Here is a 13145-nt window from a genome sequence, read left to right on the forward strand (position 1 = left end):
GTATTCAAAATCCTGTTTCTGAATTTGTATCTAAAATTTTTCCCACATTGAAGTGCATGGAATGCAGTTGATTTATCTTAGAAAAGTGAAGGACTTAATAAAACCCTGCAAATATTTAAGGCTCAAAATTGTGCTTGGTGCTCTATGTGATGACTTTTTCTGCCACAAGATATGTAGGTTCTAAATTAGACATATGTCGAGCTGTGGCTAAAGAAGATAGAAACTGAGGCATAAGTCACTAAGCTTTTCTCCTCTAATGAGTCTTATGGTGTCCCTAGCCTCTGTCAGAAGCTAAGAATGAGGGACAAGGGGTAGATCACTTGATGATTACCTGTTCTGTTCATTCCCTCTGGGGCATGTGGCATTAACCACTATCAGAAGACAGGATGTTGGGCTAGATGGACCTTCGATTTGACCGAGTATAGACGTTCTTATGTTCTTTTATTCCTGTATCTTTTCTTTGAGAATAGGAAGTCAAATAATGTTTACAATGATAAACCATACTTGCAGCAAATAACTTTTGTAAGTGCTAAATACTGATGTGAAACTGATATGCAATAATATTCAAAAGCAGTTTCATGCTTCTTGTTTAGCCATAACCAAAGATATATGTTTTAATCCTGAATCGAAGACAAATTCTAGAGCACATTGTGCTGCTAATGCAATACGGTGCTGTGGGTAAACCATCAATGTTTATAACCATTTTGCTATCTTGAGGGCATGCATTCCATTTTAGGGTAAGGAGATACTTATTCATTTATGCTCTTTAAAATAGGGCTTTGTAATGCAGCTGCTTGACTACATTCCATCTCTTCCCAAAACATTATAAGCCTTCTCTTCCCAAATTCCAGAGAAGATTTAAAAACAAAATCACCACCACTGCTGATTGTATCCTGGTCAAGTACATAGGTATTTGGATTTCCAAAATATATAATTGATTTTGAGTGTTCATTGTTTCAGTTGTATACATTTGTAAGCCTTTAAAAATTCAGTTAATCCAGTTGTTTATGATTTTTGTTATAATCAAATAGACTCTAATGAAGTAGAAAACTTTTGGGGAGTACAGGAAACTGTTAGTAGTCCAACATCATGAGGTGTATTTGTTTGCCATCCGATCTCTTCCAAGCTTCGCTGCTTAATTCAATTTTCACACTAAATTTTTTCTTAATATTTCTAGTTGGACTTGGGCATTTTGGCAAACTAATTCAAACATTATGTATAAACCACACTGAAAGACCATTGTTATTGCTCAACCAGTTTCTGATTTACTCCTCTACTTTGCAGTGTCACCAGGCTCATTGTTTCAATCTACTCCTTTCCACCTGACTCTAGTTCAGTTCTTGTCTCCTCCGTGGTACCTGTGGGGGAGAGTCATTAGACACATAGGAGAGACAAACTACTTGTGCTTGTTCTATTGCCTAGACCAGAGCAACAGATAAGCAGTAATTACTAGGGATGTAAAATCCCATTTAGTCAGTTAACCAGTTAAACGTTACTTAACTGTCTAACCACTTAAATGTGATCCCTTGGGCTAGAGTGTCCCCCATCTGTGGTGCGGCGTGATGGCCTGGCTGGGCTTCCACATTGGGAACGGGGCTGTTCCAGCCCAGCTAGGCGAACAGTTAACTGGTTAACCACTGACATCCCTAGTAATTACAGGAAACTCCTACTGAGCCCCTGTAATCTTTCTCTGAAGCATTTTCAGTTGCTGCATGGAAATGAAACATGCAAAATCTTATTGAACATAGGAGATGTGAAGGAATGGCATATGTGTAGTCTCATCAGCGCTAGGAGCTGTAAGTATTTAATCGTTGCAGATTTTAACGGCAAATGACTGATTAAGTGTGAGATTTTTCAAAGCCTTATTTAACTGAATTTGGGTAGATTTTCACATAAAAGGCAGGTCTGATACAAAGGCCACCCTCTCCCAATTTTCAAGTCCATGCCCTAAAGCATGGGGTCAATGCAATTTAGCAAAGGAAAGATGATCAGATTATTATCTAATTTAAACTATTTGGACTGAAAGTGATAAGCATCTGAAAAAGGGGTCTTATAATGACATGTTAGGCAATCTTAATAATAATTGCTAAGTCTTGCTGGTCCTTTGCCCCTCCCCTTGCTTCTCAAGGTCAGTTTTTTAAAATGAATCTTACGAGGACTAGTTTCAATCATTCCATTCTAATAATTAAGTTTTTATTGTCCATGGTTCTGTACGAAACATAAAGCAATGCTTCTCCAAAGACTCCTGCATTTACTGCTGTTGTTGCTTAAGCAATCAATGTGTCTCATTCTTTGCCCAGAAAACTTTTCTGATTTAGTAGTATTTAAAATTTTAGAATTTTTGCTCAGAGAAGATTTTGTAAATTTTATGTCCATGTAATGCTGTTAAATTCCTACAGTGAACTTCTAGGATGAAAGTGCAACAAAAGAACTGTATATGGCTAACTTTACATTTAGCTTATTTAATTGCAGTGACAGATTTCTACATTTTCAGGAAAACCACGTGATTTAGTTTCTGGATCCTGAAAATAATGTAAAAAAGTCACTTAAAATATCTCTTAAAGCATGGCAGTAAACAGTAATGGAATTGTACTGTGCAAACACACTTTATAGTGATCTGTTTATAGTTACTTGCAAATCAAAGGTAGCTGGGGATTATTAATGGCTCATTTAAAATATTTGGGCATTAATCATTATTTGGTTTCAATGCTAGCTAATTGAATACATATTTAATGTTCATACTCCTAAAAAAGTTTGTAAACATCCATAATATTATCTTTGTTCATGTAAACTGTGAAGTCACTCAGTAATATGCACTCAGAATGCTTTAATTGGTTAACAGTTGCACCAATGAATGCCTTGATTCATTGATGGTCTGTGTTATTTTGGGTAAGTTAGTCAAGTCTCTACTTAACACACCATCTGATACATTAGGAAAACAGGTGATTGCAAGGGACAGAAATAGAAAGCTTGTTGACTTGAATAGTTAGCAAATTAACTCTACTGCTGAGTAATACTGCATGAGTGTGTGAGTAAGTGGGTGACTTCACTCCATATTTGTCAAGTAATTCTCAAAGGGGAATAATTCAATTACTGGGTGAAACTCTGTGGTCTGTTATGCAGAAAATGAGACTAGATTATTATATATAGATCTTTCTAACCTTAAAAATCTATTCTATCAAAAACAAACAAAAACCCAAACAAACCCTACACTAGGAATGGGCAAAATCAAGTCTGGGGTACAGATTTGGCCCTCCAAGCATTTCTCTCTGGCCCGCCCGGCTGGTCAGCAGAATGTGCATACTCACAGCTGGCAGCATGTGTTCAATTGCCCCTCCATCACCCTGCTTCTTCCTGCAGCCGAGCTGCTACCAGGATTCTCTTGCTACTGAGATACTGCCATTGGTAGAGCCTGAGGTGCAGGGGCCCCATCCTAGCATCCTTTCCTCCCTATCCCTAGGTCCCTGGGTAAACATTTAACCATGTAACTGATTAGGGATGTTAAATTTAGGTTAATGGGCTAATCAAATAGTCGATAAGGGTGCCTCTGCATTTGAAGTGTAGCAACAGTCGTAGGGCTGTTGCTACACTTCAAAGGCAAAAGCACTGGCCCCATGCTCCCCATGGTATTTCAAAGCAGCAGTTGCTCATGGACCCCGGGGTCCCTAGTTGGCCCCAGGCTCCATATGGCACTGCTCCTTTGAAACATCATGAGGAGACCAGTGCCAGGCTCCACACTGCATTTCAAAGTGGCAGCTCCATGTGGAGCCCAGGGTCTGGCTCCGGACACCACATGGCACTGCCACTTTGAAGCATCTCCCCCGCTACCCCCCGTTTGCTGCCTCTTTCTTATAAGGCAGCAAGAGAGGAGGAAATGACTTGTCAACTAGGGTATTGAGTATCCGATAAGCATGTGCTTATTGGATAGTCGACTAGTCTTTCACATCCCTATAACTGATACTGTTTTGATCAGTTACATGGTTACTGTTTTTATACTTTTTTTTTAATAGCCCTACTAACTGGTTCACAAATATTAATTCATTTATCTTCACAAAACACGTAAAGTTATGTAATGGTAGTATTCCCATTTTACAAGAGGGAGCTGAGAGAGAGAGATTAAGACTAACATTGTCAAGTATTCACTAATTTTTGGGCCTAACTTTTCTGGAGCACTTCTCGTTTGTATAATACAGGCAGTCCCCGAGTTACGCGGATCCGACTTACGTCGGATCCGCAGTTACGAACAGGGCCCTCTCCCTGGTCTCCAACAGACCAGGGAGAGGAAGCAAAGCGGCGGAACACGCGGGCAGCGGACAGCCCAGACACGTCTGGGCTGCCCGCGTGCTCCGCGGCTTTGCTCTGCTTTGCTCCCCGTCCCTCTGGTCTGCAGACCAGGGGGACGGGGAGCAAAGCAGTGGAACACGCGGGCAGCGGACAGCCCAGACGCGTCTGGGCTGTCCGCTGCCCGTGTGCTCCGTGGCTTTGCTCTGCTTTGCTCCCCGTCCCCCTGGTCTGCAGACCAGGGGGACGGGGAGCAAAGCAGAGCAAAGCCGCGGAGCCCGAGGGCAGCAGGACAGCCACGGCGCGTCTGGGCTGTCCCGCTGCCCCCGTGCTCCGCGGCTTTGCTCCGGACGCCTGTGGTACAGCAGCTGGGGCGCTGCCGGTTGGTCCCGTAGCGCTGCTCTGGGCGCTACTGGACCAACCCAGCAGCACCCCAGCTGCTCTGCCCCAGGCATCCTGATTCAGCCGCTGCTGAAACTGACCAGTGGCTGACTACAGGAAGCCTCTGCCCCGGGCTTCCTGGAATCAGCCGCTGATCAGTTTCAGCAGCAGCTGACTTGGGGATGCCTGAGGTTCTTAAGTTGAATCTGCATGTAAGTCAGAACTGGCGTCCAGATTCAGCCGCTGTTGAAACTGATCAGTTTCAGCAGCGGCTGAATCTGGACGCCAGTTCCGACTTACATACAGATTCAACTTAAGAACAAACCTACAGTCCCTATCTTGTACGTAACCCGGGGACTGCCTGTACTTCACAAATCAAACCCTATCTCCAGTTGACTTCAGTTCCAGGCAGTTCAAGTACTCTGTACTTCCTCAAATCTGGCTTGATGTGTCTCATTGTGTACCAAGAAGATGGCGACTACAGTTTGGACCTCTCTGGTGTGGAACCTTGAGCGAGGGAATTTGCCAGACCAGAGGAGGTCCCCTGTTACTGACTCCACAGACCACCTTCCCTCCCTACTGCCAGCCCCAGCTGCCTCCTCCCGCTGTCCTGCTGTGGCCCCAATAGCCTGGATTGCCCCAGCCCCACTATCAGGGCTGCCTGTTCCTGGCCCCGTGATTGGGGCTGCCACAGCGGCCGCATCTCCAGCCCTGGCCCTGCAGCTGTTGCGTTTCTGACTCCGGACCTACTACTGGGACTGCCACATCCCTGGCCCTGCTACTGGCACTGCCACAGCCTCTGCTGTGTTACTGAGGATCCGGCGCTTGATGACTGTGTCCAGGCTATCTATGCGATGCGCAGAGGGGACTGTAAAGTTTTCCTAAGAACCAGCTCTGATGATGTCAATGGATGCCTGCCGACTAGCTTTATGATCTGAGAGAGTTTTCTGCATATAAACGTGTTGGTATTTGGAGAAATTCTTTTAAGTTTTATCTGATTTAAGTCAAGGTTGTTGAAGTTGTGATGGACAATTGCTTCACGACACTTCTTGTAAACGGACAGGAGGAGGCCAGATCAACACTTACGTCAAGCACCATGACCTCTTTGAAATGAACATTAGGAATGGCTGGAAACGGTTCATCTGCTAGGTTTTCTGACTGTAGATCAGCTAATCAGACAGTTTGCATTATTGCATACCCATGAATGATCTCTAAAGATTTCTGGCACTCTTATGATATTCTGGAAATGTTATCAGCCTATGTAGATTTGTTTTTACCACAAATATAAACAAAAAGTTTAGGAGGTATTGATCAAGAGCAGGAATCAATCTAGGCTTTGTCGCCAATAGAGATGTAAGATTAGTCTTATCGGGCAGTCAAGTCACTACTCAATGAGTCGCTGTCCCCTCCCTTCCCCTTCGCGGTGTCAGAGGGAGCAAGTGGGGGAAGGAGGGAAGCAGAAGCCCTGTTTTTAAGCTGGCTCCACCCCAGCACCATCTCTGTGGTGCACAAGGAAGGGAGAGACAGAGGCGCCGCAGGGGACCTGGTGCGAGCTGAGACCCAGTAGTCCCGGCTTGTGCTGGGTCCCAGACGGCAGTGGCGTTGCTTTTTTAAATGTAGTAAGAGCTTCTTACTACATTTAATAAGCAGAGCCACAATCCTGGCTCTTGCTAGGTCCTGGACTTACTCTGTTGCAGCTCTGCAATTTAAATGTAGTAGAAGTTGGGCTTCCTGTGCGCCAGGTTCCTATTACATTTAAACTGCACAGCCGCAGCTTATCAACTAATGGTGTACTCGATACAAATTGTATCGGGTACACAATTAGTCAGTTACTTGCTTCTTGACATTCTTAGTTGCCAACACTTCTATAACCTCTTGGTCTTCAGGCCGCTGTTATGCTTGTTCACCAATTCTCGTTTCAAGAAGCTAATGAAGCTAAGATAAACTGTACTTCTACCAGCTTGTCCTAGACGGTAATGGTTTCTGGAAGTAGTTAGATTGTTGTTCTGATTATACATTACCCTTTTTCTGGTTCCTGGCTTTATACCAAAACGGACAATTCTTCATCCAGACTTAGCATCCCTTCATCTGATGTTAGCTGCTTAAATGCATCTGAGAAAATCTATTCTCAAGAAGTTCAGGACATTTTAATAAATAGTAGAAAACTTTCCATGGAAGCTAAATAAATGAATACTTACAGCTCAAATGGAAAAGTTTTGATGCTTTGGTCAGACTATTTCCCTTTTCTAGGGTGATTCTCCCCCCCCTTTTCATTTTAGATTACCGTCTATTCCTAAAATCTTGTCATCAGTTAGTTCCACTAAAGCGAGTCTAGCTTCAGTATTTGCTTGTCTTCCTAAGATTAATAGTTTTAATATAGTCTCATTCTGTTTCAAAATGATTTAAGGATCTATTTCAAGTATTTAAGGATCTATTTCAAGGATCTATTTGCCCTGTGATATCTGAATATTGTATTAAGTTTCATGAAAAGCTTGTGTAGCGTGGCGGGGGCCACTGACCTGGAAGTGGAGGAACCCCTCTGGGAGCTAATTTGGGCGCAGCCCAGCCCTTCTGCGTCACCTGACCGGAAGCCAGGAGGTGTAGCTAGGGCTATAAAAAGACAGCCTGCGAGCTCACTCTGGGCCCAGCCTCGGTGGGAGACAGAGGCCTGTCTAGAGCTCCCTGCCAGAGAGGCTGAGAACTGGCTTGGGATTCCCATTGCCTCTGACACAGAGGCTTGCTTGGAACTGCCTGCTTGGGAGACAGAAGCCCGTCTGGAACCTCCAGCGGACCTACTTTCTGACCCTGAGGAACCATAAGCTGGCTTAGTTCTCCTGGCTGGGGAGACTAAGCCTTGGCCTGGGCCTCCGTGGGCAGTTGGCCCGGAGGCCCTACCGAGGCCTTACCTGACCCTGAGAATGTACTGGACCTCGAGGCCCTACCTGACCCCGAGGACCAGCCCAAGCAACCCTGCCTGTTTTGGTCAGCTTACCAGGCAGAGCACTGGGACCTGCAAGCCGCTGAGGCCTGGGTCATCCCACCGAGCCCCCTGAGGGACGACACCAACCGTGACTCCCTGAGTAACCTGCTGGAGGCCCGGGTACCTGCAGAGGGGGAGACAGGAAGTGGCCCAGGGGATAGCATGGGCTGGTAAAGGCCCTAGGCCAGCGTGTTGTGGGCTGGAGCCCCCGCTGAGCCAGCAGCAGCTGCTCTGTAGCATCCTGGTCCAGGGCTTAGTGTAGTGGGTTGGCATGCGCCCCTCCCCACCACTTAGTATGTGGCAGTCTCCACCTCACCCCTGTGGCAGGCGAACTGCCTGCCACCCTCCTGAATAAGGAGACGCCAAACCTGTGTGTGTTTGTTGCCTCGCCTTGAATCAGGGCCTGACTTTCCCCCTTAACTGAACTGTGTTTGTTTGTTGCCCCGCCCTGCCCTAGGACCAGGGCTCTCTGAACTGCTAGCGTGTCGAGATTGCTTTGTTGCCCTGTCTGAACCAAGTCTGGGCCCTATAAATTACTGTTTCAACTGTGACTGCTAAACTGTTACTTGGCCCACCCTGAACCAGGGTCAGGGCCTTCTTTATTAAGAGCTTATTGCCCCTGCCTGAGACAAGTCCCAAACATACTGAACCTGGGGTTGTTTATTTGTTGCCCACCGTGACCTAGGGCCAGGGCTAACCTGTTTATTTGTTGCCCACCTGAAACAAGGCCTGGGCTCTGGGACCTATAACTGTAGGTTTGTTGCCCCACCCTGACCTAGGGCCCGGACGCCCTAAACTGTTACATTGTGTATTTGTTGGCCTGGGCTCCCGAACTTGGAACTGTGTGTGTGTGGCCCGCCTTGACCGAGGGCCAGGGCCTGTTGAACTGCCTCTGTTTACTGCCTGTCCAGCCCCAGGGCCAGGACTTTGTAACTGGTAAAACAGTATTGAACTCTTGACCTCTGGCCCGGACCTGAAGCAAGGCCGGGAGTTGAACTATTTGCCTCTTGCTCTGTCCTGAACAGGCCGGGTTGTGGGACTGTTGACTTGGGGACTATTTTAAGTGGCTTTGCAGTGGGGTGGACTGGCCGCCCACTGACCTGGAGACCGAGGAACCCCTCCGGGAGGCCTACTCGGCTTGCAGCCTGTTTGAGCTGTTAGCTACCTATTTAGTCGTCTATCCATAAAAACAGTGTTTTGAGCACCAAGTATTTCTGCTCATGGTGGAATTAATGTGTTGATATGTCTTTCCTTGAAGATTTTTCATGGGGATAAGGTTTCATTAAGATCTCCTCTGTGTTTCCTGACTAAAGTTGTGTCTGAGTTTTGTGTTACCTTACCTTTAGACCAGGCCTGGGGAAGTGCAAAAACACATGGATAGGGACAAAAAAGTACCGAGAGATGAACTACTTCAAGACAGACCCAAAAGAGAAAACAACAGAGTTCCACTTGTCGTTACCTACAGTTCACAACTTTAATCGCGTTATCCATAATCTACAAAGTATCTTGGAAAATGATCCCTCAGTCTCGGGCTTTGGAGGGCTCTCAGAGGCTTATAGATTGCAGTTTTGTCTACTTGTTTTTCCCTTTGATATTTTAATACTCTCTGCTCCTTGTTTCCCTTCCCCTGCATCCCTTCTCCTCTATTTATTTTGGGTCTGCACATCCTAAACACAAAATTCCAGTCATCTGAAGAAGTGGGCTGTGCTTATGATACCATCTATATGTTTTGTTAGTCTTTTACCCCTGGGGCTTGGATAACATTCAAATATGGCCTGCTGGTAAAAGCCCCAGTCAAAAGAAAAACAGATCCGCTCCCTACTTCAGGGTCTATCACCTGCGAATTAGGCCCGTAAGAAAGACAAATGGGAAAAGAATAACAGACTCCGATTAAAGAGTGAAAACAAGAAGGAACTGTACTAGGGATTGTGTACAAAAATAGGGAAGAATGGCAGAAGAAGCCTGGCGCAAACTAATAACCATCAACAAAACAGTGACAGTGAACAGTAAAATCCCTCTATATAACCACAGACAGCGTGAACGTAAAGGTAAGTTGTACCTGAATTACAGATGGCTACTTGCTCTTCTTGAACTGGAGTGACAGGATCCAGAGAGCGTTGCTCAGGACCTGCAACCCTTAGGCTGGTTGAGAGCTCTCAGGGAGGTACACCGGGGAGTCTTTCGCAGATGATAAAGAACTCTGGAGAAGATGGCAGGTGCGCGTGGTGTTTGGAGGATGGAAGGTGATAGATGGGATTCCTCTTCCGCTCTCCAGACTGGTCTGCTTCTGGATCAGGTCTCTCAGTATCCACGCGAACACTGTATCGGGTGTACAGCACCCTTCCTGGCCTGCGTCTGAGCTTATATAAACTTTTGGGCGGGAAACTTCTGAGGTGGTTTGCCCTCAGTCCACAAAAAGGCTGGAAAATCCAGTTTGTACTGGTTCTTTTTTACCGCTCCATAGGAATGACCCCTCCCCTTCCCAAAGTCACATGTCTTTGCAAACTCCATTTTGTCCGTATCAACTCCATTTTGATATTTACCTAAACAGCCCAAAACACCCTCAAACATCATCAACCTATTTTACATAATAACTATTTATCATGGCAGGGTCAGCCTACAGTCTATAAAGTGCTACCAGACCACTGTTTTTTAAGTTTAGTAAAGCAATGTCACTGGCAAAGTCAAGATCACTTATCTCATCTCTGCTAATCCATTTACACCATTCATTATGCCTTTTGTTTCCTGTTTCATCGCCAAATGTATTGAGAATTGAAAAAGAAGTGATGATAACTTGTACCTTTTTCTGATACTAGTCATTTAGGCCTGTATCCTATCTTAAAAAATACTATGTTGATCAGCTTGTCTGGAATCTCATAGCTTCTAGCAAAAGGGTCAGCAGCCTTTTCAAGACAAAGAGCCAAACTACATCAAAATTGAGAACAAGTGGTCAACAAAGAGCTGTATAAGAATGCCCACTTGCATGACTGAAAGTATACAACTTAATATTATTGATAATTTACATGATTAATAATAGCATGAATGAAACATTGTACTCACCAATTTTATTTAACGGGACTTCTGCATTTTTCACACATTTCTTTTAAGTTTGAATCCTAACTGGTCAAATTCAGCTTCATGCATGCATTCAGGCTGCCTTCTGTCAATCTTATGGCCAGGGGCTAGAGATGTGGGGGTGCAGGAGTCTGGTTAAGGATGTATGAGGGGCTCAGGGAAGGGGGTTTGGGTGTATGATGGACTCCGGGCACAAGGCTGGGGTGTGTGGGAGTGCAGGAGTGTTATGGTAGGGGGCTGAGGATGTGGGGATATGAGGGGTTCATGGTAGGGGGTTCAGGTGTATGGTGGGCTCAGGGTTGGTGTGTGTAGGGGGGCTGAGGATGTGGGGTTGCAGGAATTTGGGGATGTGGAGATATGAGGGGCTCAGGGCAAGGAGTTCAGGTGTATGATGGACTCAAGGCACAGGGTTGGTGTGAGGGGGTGCATAAGTGATAGTGCAGGGGTCTGGGAACGTGGGGTGCATGAGTTTGGGGATGTGTTGGTAAGAGGGGCTCAGGGCAGGAGGTTCAAGTATGCAGGACAGGACTGTCAGTGAGTGGGATAGGGATGGGGATGCAGGATCTGGGCAGGAGGTTGGATGCAGGAGGGAGCTAAGGGGCAAAGTACAAGAGCAGTCTGGGAGTAGGGTGTGTTGCCAAGGTGGAGGGTGCAGGAGCAGGCTGGGCATACGGTATGTGGCAAAGGTGGAGGATGCAGGATCAGAGTGCAAGTAGGTGTCTGATCGGGGCGAGGAGGTAAGAGTGGGCTGGAGGTAGGCTGTCTGGCCAGTGGGGAGGGGGCAGGAGCAAGGGAAAGTACAGGTGCAGGTTGGGTGCAGGGTATCTGGCTAGGAGGAGGGAGCAGGAGTGGTCTTGGGGGCAGGGTGTCTGGCCAAGGGGAGGGAGCAGGAGCAGGCTGGGGTGTGAGGTCTTGGCGGGGGGTGAGTGAAGGGGTTGGGGGTACAGGGTCTGGGCATGAGGGAGTGGATGGGCTACGTATTTGCTCTTGCGCCACATTGCAGGCACCATGTAACACGACCTTCCACTGCTCCCATTTGCTGGATTCTGGCCAGTGGGAGCAAAGGGGAAGCCTCCAGGAAGTGTGTCCTAGGAGGCTGGTCTCCCAGCCTGCAAAAGGAAACTGGCAGCATGCAGAGCCACTTCTGCCTCCAGTTCTTCCCCACACGCCGGATCTAGTGGGGAGGCTTGGAACTTCCTCCCCTGCCCCCCTGCTGGAAGCTGGTGGTGGTGTTCCAATCTTGTGGGGGGCTGTAAGGCTGTAGTGCTGCTGTAGGAGAAGCTGGGGTTGGGGGATAAGCTGGAGCTCCAAAAGAGCTCTCTAGTAAGCAATATTTGGCTTATGAGCCATAGGTTTCCAGTCCAGCGCACGTTAACAAAACCTTATGCAGTTGGTCAGATAATTGTAGGAGATGCAGCCTTTGTAGAGAAGTACTTGAAGTACTTGATGTACTGCCCACCTTCATCTGTTAACTGTTTTCCTGTTTCTAAGAGTAGAAGACACATAACTCAATGAAGAAAAGGAGGTTACTTAACCATTCTTCGAGGTGTATGCATGCGTGTGTGTGTGTGCGTGCAACAACCCAACCACTTTCCCCTCTATTAGAAGTTCCTAGAAGATTTCAGCTGGCTAAGGAACTGTTTCATTTGTCTTACTCTTATATGCCTTGAGTTGGGTAGTATGAAAACATTGAGTGGGTATGTGTGGACCAACGGGGGAGTTCCAGGTAGGAAAAAAGCTTCAGTCTCTGGTGTTAAGGGAGAATCAAAACCCATGAATGGAAGACATGTAGACAACATGTATCAAAGAACATCAGTTACTGTAAATTAGAAATCTCTTTGTCTATTGGCAAATAGTATTTCTAAGAATATATTTAAAATATGTGTATTCATTCTTTTTTGGATATTTTTAATGCTATGTTTGTGTTTAATACCTCTCCCCATGGGGAAAAAAAAGCTTTCTGAACATGTGGCAAATATGAATCAACTAGCAGATTTACTTGGCCTTGCTTGGGTCTATAACTCAATTAAGTTTTATTACATGTAATTTAAGTTTTTAAAATGTACCATATGTACCATTATTTTTTTGAAACTACATAAGAATGGCCATATTGGGCTAGACCAAAGGTCCATCTAGCCCAACACCTGTTTGCCAACAGTGGCCAATGCCAGATTCCCCAGAGGGAGGGAACACGAGATAATCATCACACAATCCATCTCCTGTCATCCATTTCTGGACTAACAGAGGCTAGAAACACCACTCCTACCCTTCCTGGCTAACAGCCATTGGTAGACCCAACCTCCATGAATCCTGCCAGCCAGCTCTTTTTTGAACCTTGTTAAAGTCCTGGTCTTCACAACATCACTTTTTTTGCATTTTTTTCTGTCTACTTCATGAATGTATTCTTAGTTTTCTATTTAGTCTACTG

General features: G+C 45.9%; 1 protein-coding gene across 4 annotated transcripts in view; it reads left to right on the plus strand.

The window, feature by feature from the left end:
- STRN3 (striatin 3) overlaps positions 1-13145 on the plus strand; it is a 124065-nt gene that overhangs the window by 18432 nt on the left and 92488 nt on the right. The window lies entirely within an intron of this gene.

Source organism: Pelodiscus sinensis, chromosome 5 (genome assembly GCF_052426305.1).
Source record: "Pelodiscus sinensis isolate ZL-2025 chromosome 5, ASM5242630v1, whole genome shotgun sequence".
Lineage (NCBI taxonomy): Eukaryota > Metazoa > Chordata > Testudines > Trionychidae > Pelodiscus > Pelodiscus sinensis.